Source organism: Callorhinus ursinus, unplaced genomic scaffold (genome assembly GCF_003265705.2).
Source record: "Callorhinus ursinus isolate GAN/ISIS: 27379988/994484 unplaced genomic scaffold, GSC_fseal_2.0 scaffold4, whole genome shotgun sequence".
Classification (NCBI taxonomy): domain Eukaryota; kingdom Metazoa; phylum Chordata; class Mammalia; order Carnivora; family Otariidae; genus Callorhinus; species Callorhinus ursinus.
In genome coordinates, this window is record NW_027397066.1 from 59,575,102 (window position 1) to 59,590,985 (window position 15,884).

The 15,884-nt window shown below is 42.0% G+C and overlaps 1 pseudogene; it reads right to left on the reverse strand.

The window, feature by feature from the left end:
- Positions 1-1,526: 1,526 nt before the first annotated feature.
- Positions 1,527-11,009, reverse strand: LOC112835518 (NADH dehydrogenase [ubiquinone] flavoprotein 2, mitochondrial pseudogene; annotated as a pseudogene).
- Between the last annotated feature and the right edge of the window lie 4,875 nt (positions 11,010-15,884).

Below are 15,884 nucleotides of genomic sequence, written 5' to 3' on the forward strand. Positions count from 1 at the left end.
GAAATGTTTAATGAGATGTCTTCGAGTTTTTCTATCTAGTAGCTAAACAAGGAGTGTCACCAAGCAAGGAAGAGCCGCCTCTATGAGATGCCTCTCCATACTGATTTTGGACAGTCATCATTATGTCTTCTGACTTTAGTGAATGTCTCCTTGCTTCCTTTTCCTGTTTCTGAGGAAAGGATGTTTCGCACCCTAATGTGTTTGGAATTTCCAAAGATGTGGTAGAGTTGTTTTCAAGATGCTTGGTACGTGCCGAAAGCTTTGCTGTAACTAACACAGTGATGCCCCTTCTGACACCAGCCAAATGCAGTCGGAGATTCTGGTTGATGTGCTGGGCGGCTACCTGAGCAAAAGATACATGAAAGGGAAAAAGAAAACACAGGTGCCTCACACAGTGCCCAAATTATGAAAAATTAAATGAGGCTTTAATCTAAAATATGCTAAGGAAATTAGAAGGATTTATTACTGATACTGGTGCTTTTCTCACAAAAACATTAAAAATGTGAGGATAAGGATAGTGACATGTGTTGAGTAATAAACCCTTCATACAAGCAAAAAGAGGTGTTAAACAAATTACAGGGAGAGAGGAAAGTCCTGAATCTATATTCAACTAATTAAATTGTACAAACTGGGACGTGTTAAGCCTGAGTATTTTAGATGACCAACTGGGTAATGGCATCTGGCAAAAGAGGCAGATGGATCTTCTCTTAGCCGACATTCACAGAAAGGCAGTGAGTGTCCTGTTAAAGGAAACTTCCACCTCACTAACCAGAACACCTATGGAGGGATTTGCTCAGAGGAGAGATGACAAACTGGACTCCATCTATGGGAGAGAGAACAGAATCATAGAGTCCCGAAAACTTTTCCTTTCTGCAAAGAATGAAAGTTTCCCTGAAGAGAAGACGTGGGTAACAATGTGATAATTCTTTTCAAATATTGAACGATTGTCCTATAAGAAAGGCCACGCAGTTTATCCCGTGGCTTATATTCACAGAGCTAGCATCGATGAGTGGAAGTCACGGGGGGACAGATTTGGAGACAAAGTCAGGGCTACCTACCAGAAGCTAGAGGAGAGACGTGGAGCAGATTTTTCCCACTAACCTTAGAAGGAACCAATCCCACTGACACCTTGATCTTGGACTCTTAGCCTCCAGAAATGTGAGACAATAAATTTCTTTTAAGACACTCAATTTGTGGTACTTTATTACGGCAGCCCTAGAAAATCAGTATAAAGCATCTAAAAGCCCTGCACTTCTAAACTTACTGTTACATGAGAAAAAATAAGCACCTGTTTATTTAAACTAAACCACCAGTTGAATTTTCTATTTCTTATAGTGGAATGCAATCTTAGCTAAGAGATCCAGAAAGGGAAGAAAATTAAGTCATTAAAGGGGGGGGTAACAACTGGGATAAGAGAGTTGGGTCATGAATTTCAAAGATGCCAAAGACCTCCTTTTTTAAATAGGAGGTTCGTATTTTATTTCTCCAGTGACATATTTGCAGTTGAATATGAATTAAAGACCTGTTTACACACCAAAGCCAGGTCCTTTGAGTAGTTTGGTCAAAGAGGTAAAACCCCCCGCTGGCTCAAAGGGAAGCATCTACTCCTTGGCTCCAGTTTTGGAATTCTGCCAGCCTTGAGCTCATCAATTTCTTCAATACCCTCAGGTGTCAGATCTCCATGGTAGTTGCTATTTCTTTGAGCCATGGGTGCACTTACCCAGACCCCTAAATATTTTACCTCTGTAAGAGTGAAAAGTTTGTCAGATATAATACCCCCAACCTTTTTTCCAAGCTTTTTCAGAATGGTCTCCTGTGTGGATGGTATCAGAGCTTTGAAGCATGCAAAGTATAGTAGGAGAACTGAATTTGATACTTTCCAACTGGCTTTCCATTATACATTGTATAAAAAGTTGCTACTTCATATACTCTCACCAGAGATACTGTAGAACTTCAGCCTTGTTCATGGCCAAGATAGGTAGCTGGCCATTCCGTCTTTGGGCTAAATCCAAGTCTGGAAGCACAGCTACTATTTTGTGCCCATCTGGATAGTTTGGTTTTTGTTTGTTTGTTTGCCTTTTTTTTTTTTTTTTTTTTTCACAGCTGCTTCTATCCTCTAAGCTATTTCTGGTGTGAAATCAAGTGGATCCTTAAGTCATCCATGATGAGGATCTGGGGAGATAACATGGAAAGACTGAGGCCACAAAGAAAAACCAGCAGTGAGCAGACTTGAATGACACCAAAGGTGATAAAATCTGAGTGTAGGAAATTCCAGAAAGGGAAGGATTTTGCTTGAAGGATGAAACATAATGGTCTAGAAGGATGATGATAGTCTGATAATTGATAGAATTCCAACACCATCTCCAAGCTTCATGGTAGAGGAATGATGAGAAATCAAGTTCATTCAGCTCAAGAAAGCTACAAGTGAAACAGTGACTTTGAACTTGGGTGATGGATGATATGTACACCTTAAAATGTTGACTATCACATGAATTATTCAAATAATTAATGCCCAATAAAATTTAGGAGCCTAAATTATCTGAGTGGGTCTCAGATTTGGAAGGGATTTTATAGGTATTTAGTTCAATCTCACACCAGAGTAAGGGTGCTTGTCCTTGAGTTTTCATCTCAAGTGGAAGGCATAATCCCAGCCTTAGAGTTTCCCTTGGTTATGTGACTGTACGTGAGAGAATGGAGTGAGGAAAAGAATGGCTGATGACGCACTGTTCTGAATGTGTTGATTCAGCAGATTATTTTTAAACACACCCATTTTAAACTCTCATTTTTTTCCTTCAGATTCCAGAACAAAGGGTCCTTTCCAAAGAAAAAGCTCTTGTGACTATAAATATAGACTGAAAACTGCATACAGAATGTCTCAGAAAATAAGGTAGAATATCACAATTTGCTAGCATTCCACAATTTGCAAAGGATAGTAATAAATATATGTTTATTATACATCATTTCACTCCTTAATTTTTTGAAATACTACCATAGCCCTTCAGAAGGAAAAGGACGAAAAAGGTTATACTTCCAAAGTGAATATATATTCTGCTCCCTGGTCGTTCAGAAGTCTACCAGACCTGAGCTACAACAGGATGAATATTCTCTTTGCACTGGGGACAACTATTGACTTACAACTAAATCTGACTGAACAAAGTACATTACTGTTTTTCCCTTCTCCCTCTTCTATTAGAAACAAGAAGAAAAAAAAACAGGGGTGCTCGGGTGGCTCAATCAGTTAAGCTTCCAACTCTTGGTTTTGGCTCAGGTCGTGATCTCAGGGTGGTGAGACTGAGCCCTCCTCAGGCTCTGGCTCAGCTCAGAGTCTGCTCATCTCCCTTCCTTCGCCGCTACTCCTCCCCCGGCTCGCTCACTCGCATGCTTTCTCTCTCTTTCTCCCCCTCCCCCACCCCTCAAATAAATAAATAAATAAAATCTTTAAAAAAAAAGGAAAAAAAGAAACTACAACAACAACCAAAAAAAAAAAAAAAACGTAAAAGCAAAATGATCTGAAAAGTGCTCACTGCTGGGAGGAGAAGCCTCTCTGGATTTGGCAATTTGTCATCCTGATATTTACTGCCTGATGAACACTAGCTTGCTAGATTTTGCAGAGCTAGGCTAAGTGTGACAGACCTCTCTAGCTATTAGTTGGAGAGCTCATAAGCATAGGTATTCATTTGGATTGGGTTTTTTGAAGAAAGAAAAATAAGGTACTGATTAAGTACATCTAAATGATGTGGTGCGGAAGCATACCCGAGGCCACAAATGCCTTACTTTTGATTGAACAAGACATGTACACCATGAAGGACTCCCAGAAATAACTAAGTTTGAGCCACCCTCCTTGACTCTTCTTGAAGTATTGAGGGTTAATGTGATAAGACAAAAAGCTCTGTTCATAGATAGTATTCAGTCTCTGCAAAAGGCACATTTTATGTTTCTGGGATCAAAAAAAGTATCCCAGAAGTGATATTTTTCAGAAATATAGGGTTCTCAAATGAAGTAAAGTAGCTGCAATGTACAAAATCATACAATTTTCTTTACTTTTCCATACCTGAACGTGGCTTACCAGTCCCAATTTTCATTGCAAACAGAAATACTTAATGGTATCATTTCAAGAAAACCTGATTCTTGTGGTTTACTCTTCAGGTTCTTTTGGCTCATTTCTCTTCAGCTCAGGGATTACTCCCTCCCTTACTCCTAAGTGGCATCTGGATTTGGGTGAAGCTTGTGTTGCATCCCAGAACAAGTTGGTGGGTAGGTGGGGTGTCTTGAGTCGGTGTGCTCTCGTCTAACATTAAAGAAAAACTTATTCTGACACTTTTTAAAATGTTAAGGGAGATTTTATTTGCCTATTGTAATAGGGAAGAGATATAGGGCTCAAGTCCAAATACAGAGGGACAAGTGGGAATTTATAGCCAAGGAGCAGAGTAAGGGGAAAAATCACCAAGAGGACACATAATGGATAGGGGGATACTTACTAAACTGACCCAACAGGATTCTTGCTAAAAGGAGGCCAAGGATGCATAAATCAAAGTGCGGGAATAAGGAGCTTGATCAGATGTCATGGGTGGGGGGTGACTCAGCAGGATTCTTTGTGAACACTGAACTGGGCAGCACCATGGTGGAAGTGAGGTTGGAAAGAGGGTTCAGAGGAGCCTGACCAAAGTTGGGTCAACAAGAGCCTCTGCCAGTCCTTGCCAGCCTCCACTGAGGCACAGCTCACCCTGCTGGTCTTGGGCCTCAGTCGCTTCCCTCCTAGCATCGGCTGCTGAGGTCCTCAACCCACGGCACCCTCTGCTTCTCAGTCCATTCATTCTTTCTAAGCCCACTGCTGAAGCCTTTCTGCATGCTCCCAGGGACTCAGAAACTAATCTGCATTCCTCCATGATATTGGGGTGCTCAGAACTCTGGGGATGCTTTCGGTGTCATCCACATAGACATCCTCCGTAAGCTGCTGTCACTCTAACCTGGAAAAGTTTGGGGGCTTCTCATTAAGATTCCCATTCTCTTTGGCTGCTTTTTGAAAAGCCAGGAGTTGTCCCTTTCATTCAAGAACCCCCATCAATGGGGCGCCTGGGTGGCTCAGTTGGTTAAGCGACTGCCTTCAGCTCAGGTCATGATCCTGGAGTCCCGGGATCGAGTTCCACATCGGGCTCCCTGCTCAGCAGGGAGTCTGCTTCTCCCTCTGACCCTCTTCCCTCTCGTGCTTTCTATCTCTCATTCTCTCTCTCTCTCAAATAAATAAATAAAATCTTAAAAAAAAAAAGAACCCCCATCATTTACCAAGGGTTTCCACTAGTGTGAACTAATAAGAAAGGAAGGAACTGTTCCAAACCTGCCAAATTTTACCTCAGATTTGAAGAGAAGACCTGGAAAAGCCCATAATGTAATTGGAATTGAGAGCCAAAAAAAATGAGAAAATGAGAGCAAATATTTCTTCCTTTATGGAATGTTTTTCAATTGGCAAATTACCATCTAGGATTAACAGACATCCCACATGTAAAGGATAGTTCTGAATTAAATTCTGCTAACATTTTTTTTAAATGTATGGAGTATAATGTTACTTGATTCTAAACCAGGAAATAATTTTCTCCGCCCCACATTCTGTCTGTATAATTTCAGTATATCACTGTCTGTAAAAACAGGCAGAAATCTGAAGTAGAAAGAGTACTTGTCAAGATGTCAGGAGGTCTGGGATCTGTCTAAGTTCTGTCACTAACAAGCTGGGTGATCTTGGGTAAATTATTGTGCCCCTCTCAACCTTGGTTACTACATCTGCCAAATGATAGAGATCTGAATATGTAAGCGTCTTTTTTGTTGTGATATTTGATGACTCTGTTACTGGAAGCTGGGCTCCCAGCTGGAGGCCAAGAACACAGGACACGTCTGTGCATGTTCAGCAGACTATTGTGGCAGCCAGCCCACTGGCCATCGCAGGAAGACCCAGATGCTTCTTGGAAGAACTCATTGCGAAGGAAGATGAAGTGAGGCTCCAGAAGCCTGACTGACAGCAAAGTCTCGGTTGACAGAAAAGTGGTTATTTTGAATGTGTGACAGTATTTATCATTCTTGTCCATGTCTAAATTCAATGAAGGACTAACTCATTAATTAATAACAAATTAAGAAAAACTGAAAGACGGGGCTCGCTTAAAAAAAAAAACTCTAAAAAATATGGAGTCAAAACATAGTGTTTAGTGACCTTCTAACAAACTGTCACCAAAAGAAAGTGGGCATTTGCAACATGCCAGAGCTAAAGCAGAATCCTGGCCCCTAAAAGCCTCTGGTGTTGTTGCACTGGGCTTGGAGGAAGCACGGCTGCATGCAGAGAGGGCAGGGTGCCCACAGAGCAACAGGTGCATCACATGGGACATCCCTGCAAGGCCCAGGAATTGGTCCCTAGCACTTGGTGGTTCTTGGCATGAGCACAGTAGTTCCAGAGGATTCCCATTAACCTCTGAAAGACTTTTCAGAGGCCAGAGGGCCTGAGTGAGCACAAACCTAGCACACAAATATTGCTTTCGACTGCACAACGTGCATGTGGCCTTCTTCCAGTAACAGAATCAAATTTTTCTTCAGGAAACCACCCCTACCTCCCTCTCAGTCTTAGTAGTTTGAATACAATTGATCCATTTCCCTGCTCCAGGGAGTGGACATGAGTCCCAGAAAAGGCTAATTGATAGATTCCATCCTTTTGGCTGTGGTGATTATATTATGGACTGGCACATAACCAAAGACAGGCCATTAAATGAAAGTACAGGACTTTAACAGAATTTTTGGAAAAGAGACATTCTGGGATTGCAAATGATAGGAAAATGGAAGCCTAGAACTTCCAGAGATTGATACATGGCAAAAAGCCTGCCTGAGAAAGAAACAAACGTAGAGGCAACGGTTGTGAAGAATTATGCAAAACTTGGAGATAAGGCAAGATGTTAGGTAACACGTCTTTTCAGGGATGAAGGCCTCCCAAAGACGATCTAGGGAACTGAATTTAGTCTGACTCACTCTTTTTAATTGATTAAAGATCCAGAAGTAGTGAGTCCCATGTTAACCTGTAGATATTTGTCTGGTAGAGATGCAAATGATGTCTGTCCAATGGAACAGATCATCCTAAACATTTCAGTTTATTGCCTTGTTGGATATTAACCAGTTTATGTGTCCCTCCAGCAATCTTATTTTAGCATGCCTCTACTGAGTTGCCTATAAATGCCTAGCTTCTCAAATGATGGTTGGACCAGCTTTAGTATTGTTATTGTTCTCTCACTAATTAACGAGTTAAATAAAGTCTTTGATACATGGTTTATTTTATATTCACCTAAGAGTCATTTTTAAAGAGTACTTTTTAAAAAAAAATTATACTTCAACACAAGAGATGAAGAAAAAAAAAAAAAAAGAAATAGAGAACAAGTCCTGTCTACTTTATTTCAGTACCCAGATCCTGCTACTCCTACTTGTGGACTACACCATCCTTTGAGTTGATATAGTCTATATTCTGGCAAGCTAACGTGAGCTGGGTTTTTATCTTCTTATCCAAGATTCTGACCTCAGTTCCAAAGTTATTCCCCACACCACCAAGCAATTCTCCCACCAGCTGCATGTCTAGGAATTCAACTCAATTCTGACACTATCTACCCGGAGATAGCATCAGACTCTACAGTTGAAGGATTCAGTCCCACAAGACTGCCCCCCACCCGGGAGGCTAATCACAAGCCTAGGTTGTTTACCTGTGCCTCTGATGTACCCCTATAGGTTCCAATGTCCCCCTCCTAGTGTTTGATTAATTTGTAAGATCGGCTCACAGAACCCAGGAAACATTTTATTTTTACTAGATCCCTGGTTTATTATAAAAGGATAAAACTCAGGAACAGTCAGATGGAAGAGATGCACAGGGCAAGGTGTAGGGAAGGGGTTGCAGGGCTCCCATGCCCTCTCCAAGTGAGACACCCTCTTCAAATCTCTTTGCTGTCTGAACCCCGTTCTTTTGGTGTTTATAGAAGCTTCATTACAGAGGTATAATTGACATAACTCACTGCCCACTGGTGATTGTTTCAACCTGTTGCCCCTCTCCCCTCCCTGGAGGTGGGGGAGGGGGGGCCTGAAAGTTCCAAATGTCTAATCTCTGGGTTGGTTCTCCTGACAACCAGCCCCCATCCTCAAGTCCTTCCCAAAGATCAACTCGTTAACATAACAAAGATACCTTGATGGCTGTCATCACTTAGGAATGAGGATGAAGACCAAATATATATTTCTTGTAATAAACCACAATATCACAGTATCCATAACAGTGGTGATAAATACTGGTGAGCTCTACAGCCAGAAAAAAAATGTAGTTTGATACCCATTTGAATATACAGCCTGGTGAGATCTGAGAAATATAGGATTACATGTTAAAATAGAAATTTGTAGTCTTAATTTTAGCTGACGTCCCCCAAACAATAACTACTTTCTGCTGCCTCCACAGTGTACCACCATTAAGGCTACAAAGGCAATTCTGAAAACCAGTTTTGTGACCCTTAACTGATCATTAGCATTAGCTTATAAGAAAAAAAAGGTTGGAGGGGCTGAGAAAAGTATGGGATATTGGAAGACTGTGATATGACAATATGTCATATCCATATTGTGATATGGATATGACAATATCCCCCACGGTGACAATGGGGGATTTTGTCACTGTGCCGTGAGCTCCCAACTCATGGGGCATAAGGAAAATCTGCCTTCTCCAGACTTCAAGTGAGGAAGCGCTCAGAGAGTGAGGTATGTAGGCAGCTATCCGAATACAGCAGAGAATGTAAGGAGCTTGAGATTGCAGCTAGTTACTGCTGTGATAGAGAAGTAAAAGTATACTGGCTGCATTGGGTTTGGCAGGTGTTCCCAGAGTTTGTTGGGGTGAAAAAGGCATGAATATTTCCTGTAGATTAGATGTGGATCATGCACAAGAAAGCTGGTGTCTTAGAAGTTTTCTTCGATCTTGTCTAAGAAGACTATACAAAGGTCCAAGGGGATCTCAGCAGAAAGAATCTAGAAGGGTCTCACTAGGTCCCTAAGTGGTAAAGGAAGGAGTCATAGCAATTAAATGAAACAGTTGCCCTCCCTTTTGCCAAATGGACTTCAGGCAAGAACTCATAGTAATTCTACAGTTCTTCGCTTGGTCTGGACATATTAAGCTTGAACTGAGCCTGCATTTTGGGACAAAAGAGTAACCAGAAAATTCATGGGCCTTGGTTTAAGTTTCATTTCAGTGGATGGGAAAGAGCTAAAAAAAAAATTTAAAGTAGGCTTGAAAGATTTGCACAGAAGGTAAATTAAGCTGTTTTCTCATGACATTCCATGAGTCCTGCTTGGTTAATGTAACCTTTATGAATCTATGAAGTCTTTACATTGCCTTGATTATTATATGAAGGTTCCCTCTCTCAGTTAAACATTGCTGAAATCAGGACATACCTTGTAAGCAACATGTATGTCTAATGTTATGGAAAAGTATAACCTTTTTTTAATTTAAAAATATGTTGTTAGGTTGATGGTGAGCTTCAGAATGAGAGAAATATGGTAATACAGCAAAAACACTGCTGCCCACTAGCACTCCTTTCCCACCACCACATCAGAAACTGCATAGATCATATTTTTATAATGAAATCTGACAGCCTTTCAACTCCTATTTGGGCAATACCACATTTCTGAAATCCCAAGAACTCTATTATCAGGTACGCATCATCAGAAGAGGTGACAAGGTTATGATCAGCCAAGCTGTCCAACAGAAAGGGCTAGAAAGCCTAGCACTTCCCTAGGCTCCATCTCTGATTTTGGCAGCATCGCCTCCAGAGAACCCAAATGTCAGCCGCCACCTAGTGTCTCCAGGACAGGACAGCAGAGACTGCCTGGGCTCTAGAGAATTTTTCATGCCAGAGAAGGGAGTAACAGTGACAGATGGCCAGAAAGCTACCTGAACAGAACCCATCAGTTTTGTCAGATATTGAAAACATCAAATGATTAGATTTTATTTCACAGCTATTTAGACTCCTGAGGAAACTCCTTCTGGGTGAGGTAAACAGTGATAACAAAGCAAGCTGTTTATCTCCTCTTACCTACGGTCTGTCCCCACCCTCAGGCTGAGAATTCTTTCTCTTCCCTCCTGGATGGTGAGTCTGTGAGAAACTGATGAGCTCTAGGTCAAAGTCGTGCCGTTGGTTCTCTGAAAACCAAGAGAAAGAGGCCAGTAGAGGTCCAAGGGACCAATCCTGCTTACTCCCAGGTTGCTACTAGAACCAAAAGTCAGAAATGTCCCCTTAAAGTTGGAAAATGTCACAAATATCTCCAAGACACAGTTATTTGGGGATGAACTACTGAGCCTCCAAACTGGAGAGCCAGTTTCAAGCTGGTAGGCAGGCAGTCAAGAAATCTTGTGCCTCCTGGTCTCAGGCACTGCCACAGGCACTGACCCAGGCCACAGGGAAACTTCCAGGTATGAGGGAAGATGGTGTCATCCTTTTTCCTACCATAACAAAATGGTCCCCGGACTCCCCGGCATCATCACTTCCCTGAGCACCTGCTTGTCCCAGGGAGCCTGGGCCAGGACATGTCCAGTGTCTATTGCCTCTTAGTCCCAGACCACATTTTTCTTCAGTCACATCCGTTGGCAAAGAACAGCTTATTTCTTTCCATCTGCCCACCTCTGACTGGACTGCTCTCCTCTGCCATTAAGTCTTGGTCAGAAATCTCCCATCTACCCTTACAAATATCTGTAACTTAGAATTCGGGCTGAAAGGATTCAGTCTTAGTCCTTTTTCTGCCACAATACCCCTGGTCTCCTTTTGCAAACTTGCCAATCCCCTGCCCAGAAAAACTCTATATATTGACAAAGGCTCCCTGCCTGATTAAACTTTAATCAGGCTCTAGGATCTTCCTAAGCCCATAGGTACACTTCCTTGTAAAACCAGTTTCAGCAAGAACCCTGCTAATTCCATTCTACCAGAACTCTCCACCCTGGATACCTGATCAGGTTCCTCATCCTCCATCATCCTCAGGTGATGTCTGATCCCCCCTGGCCTGCGTTTAGCAAGAGTTCCACCCTGTCTGTTTACCAGAAATCCTCTTTTGCCCTTGATGTTTCCACTTAGTGATTTTGCATGTACTGACCCCCACCACGCTGCTCCTTGGCTATCAATTCCCACTGGCCCCTGCTGTGGTCAGGTTTAGCACAATCTCTCTCTTCCACTGTAAAAATCCATTACAGTGGTCTCTACACCTATTGCAATGGTTCTGAATAAAGTCCGCCTTACCATCTTTAGCAAGTGTCATTGAACTTTTTCTTTAATAATATCAATAACTTTTTTAAATTTTTTTATTTTATTTTATTACGTTAGTCACCATACATTACATCACTAGTTTTTTTTTTGTTTTTTTTTTTTAATTTTATTTATTTATTTGACAGAGAGACACAGCCAGAGAGGGAACACAAGCAGGGGGAGTGGGAGAGGGAGAAGCAGGCTTCCCGCCAAGCGGGGAGCCCGATGCGGGGCTCGATCCCAGGACCCTGGGATCACGACCTGGGCCGAAGGCAGACGCTTAATGACTGAGCCACCCAGGTGCCCCACATCATTAGTTTTTGATGTAGTGTTCCATGATTCACTTTTCCCTATAAGACCCAGTGCTCCATGCAGAATGTGCCCTCTTTAATACCCATCACTGGGCTAACCCATTCCCCCACCTCCCTCCCCTCTAAAACCCTCCGTTTGTTTCTCAGGGTCCATAGTCTTTCATGGTTCATCTCCCCCTCTGACTTCCCCCCCTTCATTTTTCCCTTCCTGCTATCTTCTTTTTTTTTTTTTTTAACATATAATGTATTATTTGTTTCAGAGGTACAGGTCTGTAATTCAACAGCCTTACACAATTCACAACACTCACCATAGCACATACCCTCCCCAATGTCCATCACCCAGCCACCCCATCCCTCCTAACCCCACCACTCCAGCAACCCTCAGTTTGTTTCCTGAGATTAAGAGTCTCTTATCTTTAATAATATCAATAACTTCTGTGGCAGCAGGGTTAGTACTCTGTTTTAAACTGGTGTGGATTTTGTTTCCCCTGTAGAGCATGTTTTCTCATAACCATTCTATCATCATATGTTTGGGGAAGGGTGGGAAGAGCTATTCCACTGTGAAAATGAATAGAAATAGGCACAGGTATGTAAGGGAAGTATGAGAAAACCCAAAGACTGGGGCTCCAGTCCAGGGGTACGTAAGACCAATGCACAGAATGGAAGCGGGAGTCAGCCTCTTGTGCTTTGTGGTAGTCCTAGAACACGTCAGGCAAAAAACCAGGTAGTTGAAGTATATAATTTAATAAGAAATGTGAGGGCTAATGGATTCTGTACCCTGTTCTGTTGGAAATTCTGGAGAAGACCAAACTCTAGCGTGGCCCGGTGGTAACAGTAACATGATACAAACAGAGAAGAATAAAAACATTAGCACAGAGTAAAGAGATACAGAAATGGTCTAAGTCAGCACACCAGGTCTTAGGGTCTCATGTAGCAGAGGGAACTGAGATGAACCTCATCAGCCCAGAGGCACCATAAAGCCTCAAAGACGTTGTTGAACTGAAGGATGGCTCTTCCCCACCGCCAACCCCTCACCCAAGAAACCAGTCACAGGAGCTTTCTAATGTGGTTTCCCTCCACGTCAAATTTATCCATCCACCAAAATGGCCATGTGTAGTAGAAGGTTGATCAGCCACGTAAGACTAACTCCTTTTAATCCCTCCAACGGGAGACAAGGCAGTCGGTCTTCGTTATCACGATATTAATCCAATGTGGCTCTTTTTCTGTACCTCATCTGGGAGGAGACTGAGGAAGGGACTGTGTAAGAAGATCGGCAGACATCTGTGATTTTGTGAACTCCTGTTCACACAAAAGCACATCAGCTTTTAAGGCTCCTGATAAAGTTTAGGCACATCCATCTAAGTGTTAGCTCTCATTCCTTCTGATCCAAAATAGAAAATAAGGAAACTCTCTTCTTTGCACACCTGAATGGTAGAGCAAGAAAATCTGTGACTTCATTTTATGTTTGCCAGGAAAAATAAATTGAGCTCCACTTAACTAAAAATCGTGCCACAACTAGATAGTCCTTTATTTTTTTATTGGTTTGTTTTCCTTGTCAGAGAATGGTCATTGAGATGGTCATTAACTGAGATGGGAAGTACAGGAGAAATAGCAGACGTAGGAGAGGGAAGGATTGTGAGTTGTGCTGAAACGGAGGTTCATTCTTGTCACAGTTTTATGTCTGAAGTGCACATAAGAGGTCAGAGCTAGAAAAGCAGATTAGTAAAACTATCTGCACAGAGATAATTGTTGAAGCTATGAAACTGAATGAAATTGGCCTCAAAGAGAGGATAAAAAGAAAAATGTGAGGCACTTTTGTTTCGGGGTGAATGGCAAAAGATGAGTAGGAGTGAGGTGAAGCCCACAGAAGCCATGGAAACCAACGGTGAAGGGAGTTCTAAGAAGACCACACTGACTGTTCTCATAGTTCACTTCCTATCTTAATAGGGACAGAGAAGATGGAATTAGGTCACCTGCTGAGACTGAGGGACGGAGGGCTGCTCTTGGTGGGGGGAAGCTTAAAAAAGAACCATAGACAAATGAAAGTATTGCTGGACAGTGGAGAAGATGCAACTGAAATCACAGCTTCAAGCTCTAACACATCAAATGGGACTGATTTCTGCTGACTCCCCTTACAAGCCACCAGGAAAATGTCTTTATTAAGAGAGCTAAGTTTATTACACTTCAGGAAGAGAGAAGAGCACCTTGATAGCATCTTAGCAGCATGTTGGCAGAGGGAAGTCAGGGGAAGATATTGATAGGATTTAGAACCTGGCTGGGTGATTTTTAGTCAGGTTGGGATTATACAGAATTATGACATAATAGGTTGGGAATGATGTACCCAGTGAGGCAAGGGTCTTGAAGCAAATTTTTATGGTCAACCTGTCAGTCTTATTTCCTGGAAGCAAGGAAATATTTCCTGGAACAAGGAGCTAAGATATTCTGTGCTTGTTCTCGGAATCATTAACCCTAAGGACAGGAAAGTATACCCAGTTATTGTTTAGCATAGGAACAGGAAATTGTTTTGGTTTCAGTTCTCATTGTATCATTTTCTCGGGAGATAGCAAGAAAGGAGCAGGAGTAAAAGGAAAAACGTGCGATTACTCAGAATTAAGAACTGACAAGTTGTATAATGTAAATCTGTTAAAGAGAACGCAGCTGAAATAACAGAGCATTGAGTAGGAAGGTAGGTCAAGACTGGAAAGAGTCCAAAGTCTGGCAGAAGGAAAAGAGCAGAGGCTGAAGTAACAAATATTAGAGTCAATGAGAGTAAGAATTTGAAAATGTCCCATGATACAGGGTGAGCTGAGAAAGGATAACAACATATTTTTAAACATGAGGGGTGGGAGTGCCGGGGTGGCTCAGTTGGTTAAGAGGCCAACTCTTGGTTTTGGCTCAGGTCATGATCTCAGGACCCTGGGATCAAGCCCTGCATCGGGCTCTGCACTGCACGGAGTCTGCTTGAAATTCTCTCTCTCTCTCTCTCTCTCTCTCTCTCTCTCTCTCTCCCTCTCCTATCCCCCCTCTCCCTGCTCGTGCACTCTTTCTCAAATAAATAAATCTTTAAAAAAAAAAAAAAGTAAGAAATATGAGGGGTGAAAAAAGGATTTCTAACACTGCTACTAATTACAGGTGATAGGTTCCCCTAATTATACCAATATTTATAGAGTAACCTAGGATAAATGATTCTCTTGTCCCTTTCACCAATTTTCTGATTGGTAAATTCATTCTTGGGCTTTAAAACTAGTTCAGATCTCATCTCTGTGACGCTGTTCTGCCTTTCCCAGGTATCTCCCCTGAAAAATCTCACCACACTCTGTCCAGACCTCCGTAGGGAATACCGTCACAATACAGTAAGCATATTGTTCAAATGTACAAGGGAACTGAAAACTACATTGCTTTTTAAAACTAAAACCGACTCTGAAACAAGTAATACATTATATGTTAAAAAAAGAAGAAGAAGATAGAAGGAGGGGAAGAATGAAGGGGGGAAATCGGAGGGGGAGACGAACCATGAGAGATGATGGACTCTGAAAAACAAACTGAAGGTTCTAGAGGGGAGGGGAGTGGGGGATGGGTTAGCCTGGTGATGGGTATTAAAGAGGGCGCGTTCTGCATGGAGCACTGGGCGTTATATGCAAGCAATGAATCATGGAACACTACATCAAAAACTAATGATGTAATGTATGGTGATTAATATAACATAATAAAAACAACAACAACAAAAAAAAAAAACAAAAACCGACTGTAGACGCTTCTGCCCCTGAGGGATTGGCAAAATTTCTCTATAAAGTCTTCTTTTTAACAAAAGAGATTCACAGTCCACTGTGGCTGTGACCTCTAGAGTATGATTTGGAATGGTCTGGTGAAACTAAGAGAGAATAAAATCACTTTCTGTGTAAAACGGGCAGGAGTTGGGGGGATTGGAAGGGGATCAATAGGGGAAATGCAAGGACACTATTGAGAGAGCAAAGGACCAACACACACCAGGACCAGTGTAGTGAAATCGGTCAGCTGTCAGTAATGAAGGTGGCCCAAGAGAGTCTAAAAAAAAGAGTAGGGTAACGTTCACATTTAATTACTTTCTATGTGGTTCCTTGTCACTATATGACCCCAAATCTTTAATAGAGTACACTAATGCATGAATGCCTATGTTTTGCAAGAAATCATGGAAAGGGTACTGAACTCCACATTTGAATCCGTTCAGGGCATAGAAAACAGAACAGCCGTGGAAGGGGAGGTGCAAGGAAAATTAAGTCATTGAAGTTATCAGGAAATTGGAGTGAAAAGACCA